Here is a 7,770-nt window from a genome sequence, read left to right as displayed (position 1 = left end):
TTCGGGTAGTTTTTACATATTATGTCCGTCACAATGTTCCTAACCATCTGTGAAAAAATTGGAGTGGGCCATTTGATAACTCTCGCGGCAAACGCCGTTTTCATGCATCAACATCACGCAACCGCGCGTGACCTTGAAAGACAGAGTCAAGACATGCTTGCTTGTGTACACTTTCTGAAATGAATGATTGCTGATTAGTGATATCCCAAACTCTGCGAGCATGGAAATACATAGTCATCGTAGTCAAGCATTCAAGTTCCATAGTAAAAGTGTCTCAGGCAAACGGTATTTTGCGGTGAATTTTGAGCCGTGTGGAAATGCATCATGAAGCCAAAAATTCAACGAAAACATTATCACGCAACGATATCTTCACGTCTTTTTATATTCATTATACGAAAGAATATACATTTTTGAGTATGTATGGGGAATTTCTAGTTAATCCAATAATAAATATGGCAGTTAGAGACCTGCTAAGAGTAACATGTCGCCGGCTGAGGCGGGATCGGCTGACGCGGGAAACGCAGCAATCACAATTTTGTGTTTACACGTTCATATTTGAATTGTTTACCAACCGATTTTCAAAATTCTTACACCATAAGATTGCCTGTACATTTCTTAGTCTTCTCACAAAATTTGACGCGAATCGAACGTAATCAGCGGTAAGGAGCGCGATGTAAAGACGGAACCGTTCCGTTCCGTCCCGGCACAGTCTACAATTCAGGCGGCGGATAGCGGTCGGCGCCGGCTGCCGAGTCGCCGCGTCGCCGCGGCGACAGGATGTTCACTTTACACCGCTATTACTAGACCAGTTGTGAACCGATTTTCTTCTTGCTTGCACGATGAGATGTGCAATTCAATTTTGGACAGGTAGCTATAATTAATTTCGCATTAATACTATGAGATATTGGCGAAAAACAGGAGGGGTGGGGCGAAATTCACTCTTCCCCCTCCACTGCGCGTGCTAACATACGTTTGCATATGTGCCATTTTCTTCAAAACTTATGAATGGCCCACTCTAATTTTTTCACAGGTTGTTAAGAATATGGTAGGCAATAAAATATATGAAAATTAGCCAAATCGAAGGTGACGTGTTTTTTGCTATTTCAATTTTTGTGCTTAAGAACAGAGTTAAGCAAATTTCAAGGTCATATATTTAAGTAGGTGCAATTCTAAACAAATGCTTAAGAAATTACCTAAACAGTAAGGTTTATTTCATTCAAATCAAACAAGTACAACCAAAGTTATGGTCGTTCAAAAATATAAAGATGCAACATTTTGTAAAAATTCGATGCCCTATATTTAGAAGACCTGTGGTCAGAATGTGCAAAAAACATCAATGTAATGTTCGGGGCGACACAGGAATTCGCTCACAAATTTATAATGAAATCGCTGATGGTAAGGTGCAAAACAGCCGATTTTTGTTCGATTTGACGTGGAATGCCCCTTTTGTTAAAGGTAGTGTGCCAGCTTTCCTGGACCGTATGGAGTTAATGGCCCAGATAAGGAGAACCGGATTTTTAGAACTTATCCATACCTTCAAAACTCATGGAAACGTCTTAAATTCTTCAAATTTTGAGTACCCCAGTGCGAAATTCGCCCCGACGGGTTGTCGGTCGTACCCCAACCACATTTCACACCACTATGAACAATAAATGCACACACTGAAATCGCTATTACCGATAGGCTCATCCAATCAAGTTTCGATAAACCCGTTCATCATCATCTCCTGCGGTTTCGAACACGCCTGTTAGGTGGTGCGGTAGACCGCGCCCAAAGCCAGGGCCCCGGTAACGTGAGGTAGCCGAGTCGGGGCAGCGTGCGCTGACCCAAGCCGGGGCCGCGCGTCCTCCCGGTGTCATGTGATAGCCCGGGGCTGCCCGGGGATGCGGTAGACCGCACCCAAAGCCGCGGCCCCGGCTTGGGTCAGCGCACGCTGCCCCGACTCGGCTACCTCACGTTACCGGGGCCCTGGCTTTGGGCGCGGTCTACCGCAGGTGGCTTCTGCTCATACTTTGTGGTGCGGTGGTGGTGCGTCGGGCCGCGCGCTCTGACTTCGGCCAAGAAAAATGCGTCAGCTGATCATTGTCATTTCTGCCACTTTCGTGTGGTGAGATGGGGTCATAACTTAAGAGACGGCTTTTTGATATCAATTATTTTACATAAAATCATATTTCAAACCATAAATTAATGTTCGACAGCCAAATTAAAGAAACAATACCAATACAGGCTTACAGTTTAAATTCGACATTGTGTTGTCTACGATTAGACAGCTGATAATTCATTCCCGCACGTCGTAACTCTATAATGACCATTGCTTATTGTCACATGTGCGCCGCATTCGCGATTGTTGCCGACGCCTGTTTGCAGGTCAGCCCACTACAGTTGTTATACATATCGAAAAACCGATAAACTTTTAGGCGAAAAAAGCACTATTTTAGGCCCATTTTTGATTTTTTTGCGATATTAGGTAAAAACAGAAGCTTCTTATCCTAGGAAAAATAAAATGGGAAATCATTGGAAGGTGGCACACTACCTTTAACGCCAGACCCCTTGAGACCCTAATTTTTCGCGATTATTTTTAAATGCGTGGAAGAATTTCAACCAAGCTCAGGACATGGCCGTTTCAAGACCTGCCGAAACTTTTACAATTTAGATATTTTATCGCCATTTCAATATTTCAGGCACTTCTCATTGACTCGTAATGTTAAATTTCGAGCAAGATTTTCACCCGATGTGTAGAGGCTATCACCAGTCAGCCTGTGATACGTTATGACGTCACAGCTAAGCCCCGCCTCTGTGGTCTTGGCCTGCGGCGGTTTCGGGCCGGCGCGCGGTCACTCTCGCTGTGGCGTGGAGCGGGGACGGTCGAGCGGTGCCGAAAGCCGGCGGAGTTGTGCGTATTGTAACGTCTTGGCTGACAGTGCCCAAAGAGCGACATGATGACTGAGGAGCCATAAATGCTCAATGCGCATTGCTTGTACAATGCTGATACGTTCGCTGATATGTTTAATTTTTCAAAAGCTGCAAATGACGGGCAGATGGCATATAACTGTCATAAGGTTAGGAAATATTCACCTGTATTTAAAGCCTATGGCGTTGCAGATAATGCGATCACGGTCAATGCGATAATGGGATGTCGGATGTCACCAAGTAGCTGCCGATTTGTACATCGCTATGCAACCATCGAACAACGCAACAATAAGTTAATTGCCTTCACTTCACATCATAAGGCTCGCTCGTATTTCAAACAGATATCCTACATCGAAAATCGTATTTGTTAGGAATCGTTAACGTTTGTTCGAAGCACGTGTGAGTAGTAGGTTGAGGAGTGATGGTCCTCTTGGTCCTATATACAAGAGTCAACAAGAGCCTAACATTTACTTGACCGTCTGCTGCAATTGATTCATAGCACGTGAAGCGTCAGCGAAATTCATAGTCCTTTACAGATGGCAGGGGTGTCGTTTGTACAGAGGTCGCTGATGGCACGGGTCAATGCCGCAGTCGTGGGCGGAGCCTAATGTCATATGACGTATGAAAGCCTCGATCCAGGATGGAAAACAGTTAACATTACGAGTCAATGACAAGTGCCACAAATATTTAAGTGACAACAAAATGTATCTGAAGAAAAAGTTTCGGCAGGTCTTGAAACAGCTACTTCCTAAATATGGTTGACATTATTCCACGCATTTAAAAATAATCGCGAAAAATTAGGGTCTCAAGGGGTTTGGCGTTAACAGTCGAAGGATCCGGTTTTCAACATTCGTTATAAAATGCTAACACCGTTTTTAATGAGAATGAAAAAAGTGCGTGCAATTTCTGGTATTTGTGTGGTATTTGTGTTTGCCAGAGGCACTTCCATTATTTGGTTGTTAACCCTCGCATGTGTAGGGGGGGTCGGATGGACCCCCTATGGTTTTTCGCGAATAACTCACGTAAAAAGCGGCCGATCGCTACGAAACTTTCAGTACCCTCGCATTTATCAATTTTACACCTACCCTGACAATTTCATGACCCTGACCTAAATGACCTTTGACCTGTGACCTCTTTTCAGAGACCATGCTTGGCCGGAATCGCGATTTCGCGTATGTCGGCTCGCATTAGCCGCGCGTTTGCAAGCTTTTCGTGGTTTCAAACGTTCAAACATGTGATTTGATGTTGCTCCCATACATTAGGGTGGGTGTCAAGGTCACTTGAAGGTCAGGTCAGGTCATTGACCTTTGGTGACCTCGGGTGACCTCGGTTCACTTTTTCGAGTTTTACATGTTTCTACTATGCATTTCAGACCCCATGATACCCTGTTTTTCGGCGATAATTTATTAAATATTTATCCCATTGGCTTCAAATTTTCGCACAGCACATTTCAGCTCAAGCGCCAATTTTCGCTAATATGGTCTTTTAACAAAATATCAATCGTTAGGGTACTTGTCGTTGCCTCGTAATGTTAACCCGCGCCGGGCCGGGGGGGTGTTTGAACACCCCCCCTGCGGTTTTTCGCAGATATCTCAAAAACGGCGGCGCGGAGCGCCGCCGTTTTTGGCACACCTGTTCGTGCATTTTTTCCGCACATATTGTGAAAATTTCAGACCCAGGTCACCTTAGGTCAGGTCACCAGGTCACGCCAAGTGACCTCACCTCAGAAAAAATAAGAATGCTCGTCGTAGCTACACCGATTGATCGAATGCCTTGAAACTTTCAGCGATTGATTAGAGCAACATTATCTATAAAATGTTTATCTCGGAATTTTTATATCGGTGACCTAAGGTCAGGTCAATTTTGCGACCTCTCCATTATAAGTCAATGGGAGAAAATTGAAAAGCGTCTGTTTTGCACGAACGCTATTCTAGACACTCTCAAACATCGAGATGTAGGTAAAATGGACACACTGAACCGGAAAATGGCAACTGTGACCCCTCGTTATGTCCCCGAGGTCATCTCAGGTCACGAACAGAATCTAACAGTTTTTCGCTAATAACTTCTGATAGAGACGTGCTAGAGCGCTGAAAACGCCTTAGATGTGTTCGGCTCGACGTTGCGGATCGACTGATATGCAACATAATCTTTTCCGGTCAGGTCATGACCTTGACCTGAGGTCAAATTTTCAAGTTGACCTTTCAAGGTCAAATTATGGTTCATTCGACGCGTCTTGAGAGGAACACGATGGTGGCAAAAGTAATGTCATGGCTCTTTTGAGTCAAAAGTTATTGCCGAAAAAACGTCTTTCGTAAAAACGGCTATTTTTGGAGTTTTTGCCCTCTGGAGGCTAAACCGTTGACCTGAGGTCAAATCTGAGAGCATTACTCAGAAAGGTCTGTAAAAGGGCTATCGAATGCGCTTTTCTGCGGCGCTGTAGCTCTATCGGTTCCCGAGATAGCCGTTGGTAGTTTCCAAAATGTTGAAATAGTGAACATTTGACCTTTGGTGACCTCTGGTGACCTGACCTTTGACCTGACCCAAAAAATGACTGAAGTGTTTTCGTCCTTATTTTGGACGTTCTTTCGATTGCCGCTTACCGCGTGTCGCTACGTGGCCCAGGAGCCGAGTTGGAAGGGGGGTGTTCAGACACCCCCCCCCCCGGCCCGGCGCGGAATCTCAGAGCACCGGTCCGGCGCGGGTTAAAATCAGCTCCATAAATCCGTCAGTGGAGTAGAGGCTATCCGTACGTAGGCGTGACGTCACAGGCACGTGACCATTAAGCTCCGCCCTCCCGGCGGACGGAGCGGTGACCTTGGCCGGTCAGTCGGATGCGTGGAGCCGACGGGGCAGTAGCCGCCGCACCCAAGGCCGTATGCCGGACCGGGGCGGCTCGCATTGGACGTGGCTGCCTTGCGGTTGCCGTTGCAGTAATAACAATACAGCAGAAACTAGCGCTCGTTATTAGCGCACTAGCCTTCGGTATTGCATTTATCGCAAATTAACCTGCACCTTGTCAATCAATAAAGATATATCTACTTTAATACTAAGTTCAGGGCTAGTGACTGCATTTTTGCTTGATTGAACGTCATTAAAAAAGGCCGTTGATGTCAATTGACTGAACTGATGCAAGACGTCAGTCAGCCTACGTCAAATTTGCACGACATAGGTAAACAGTTACACCGTAGCATTTAAGAAGTGTGGTTAAAGTATGAAATATATTATGCTTATGCGTATGCTTGAGATTGATTCATGTGATTGAATACCTTCAGAACTAGCCCAGTTTATAATTGGCTAGATTGAGGCCACCGGACTGACTTGACCCCAGGCTTTCGTGTTAAACTGCAAATAATTAAAATACCTGTAAGCAAGTACCCATACTGCCTCACTATTGGAGAGCTTGAAATGTTACTTTAGTTTCACAAAAAGACGCGATTTCTTTACTAGCCTATGCGCTTGTTTCCCTTATTCTGATGTCACATTTCTACAATGCGCAATAAATCGCACATCACATTTCTGCTCCCTTCTCAACGCTTCCCGAATAACGAACACAGCTCGTGGAGCGATGTCTGAGGCAATCGTAAGTGCTCGCGACTAATAATCCTATACTCGTTTTTTCTGCATAGTTACTATGCATTTCAGACCCCATGAGACCCTACTTTTCGGCGATAATTTCTTCAATTTTTGTCCAATTAGCTTGAAATTTTGGCAAACGATATTTCAGCTCAAGCGCCAATTTTTGTCAATATGGTCTCTTAACAAAATATCAAAATTTAGAGCACTTGTCGTTGGCTCGTAATGTTAATCAGTTTTTGCACCCGGATAGAGGCTCGCTCGCTACCGCACCGGATTGGATAGGAGCGCTGGCCAATCACGTTGCGCCGGGCCCAACTAAACTCCGCCCACTGGCCGTGACCGGGATGGGTCTATGCCGCTTCAGTCGGTGTCAGCACCGCGGAGAGGTCGGAGCGGGACCACATACTGGAGACAAGTGAAGCTGGCAAAGTTGTTTCGGGACGAAAGCCAAAAAAATTATCCGTTTGAGGGCATTTGGTATCCTCTTCACCTTATTTTGGTATTTAAACGTCGAACCAGCTCAGAATATTCAGAATGATCAGAATCAAGGTAGGATCTATTGGAACGGAACCGGCCGTAGAAGGAAAGATGGATAGACTCTTAAACTCTGAACATTTATTTAAGCCGGAGTTGCACCTATCTCATCGTCAGGTTGGGTCAGGTCACTACCCGATTACCTATAAGATCATGTGTAAGCCTGTGCTTAACCCAAAAATATTGATATATTTGGCAGTGCCAATAAATGTTTCTGAGGAAGGCGCAGAAAGCAACAAAGTAGGATGAAGAGTCTCGGGCACGGCCGATTGCCTGGGGCATCGCTCCAGCGAAAAGACCGTATTCGTGATTCGTGAAGCGGTGCGGGGCGCCGGGTGGGGCAGAAGCGTAATGTGTCGTATGGTAGAAATGGCCTTTATCGCGGTGTCATGTGTGTGATATATTGTTAAGACGTGCACAAAAAGAAATAGCAATGTGGCAGGCGGACGTTGGGCACTACACGAGAACGATCATCAATAAACTCGTATCTTTTTTGTAAAACTTAAGTAACAGTAGGTATGTCCTCAATGGTGAGGAAACTATCTCTAGGCTTTTACTTTTCATGTTTGCATTTCAACACACAAGCTCTGGGGGCAAAGTTAGTCTGGCGACCTCCTCAACCTAAGTAGATGATCAAATGGATTAGTCCTGAAGGTGTTCAATGCTTAGTTGCACCGGGATGATATAAATCGATCACGCCGGCATACACTCCTAATCAAATTTCATATATCAAACACATAAATTGCATCA

Source organism: Amphibalanus amphitrite, unplaced genomic scaffold, assembly GCF_019059575.1.
Source record: "Amphibalanus amphitrite isolate SeventyFive unplaced genomic scaffold, NRLGWU_Aamphi_draft 001953F_arrow, whole genome shotgun sequence".
Taxonomy (NCBI): domain Eukaryota; kingdom Metazoa; phylum Arthropoda; class Thecostraca; order Balanomorpha; family Balanidae; genus Amphibalanus; species Amphibalanus amphitrite.
The sequence above is the reverse complement of the archived record's forward strand: the minus strand, read 5'-3'. Positions refer to the sequence as shown.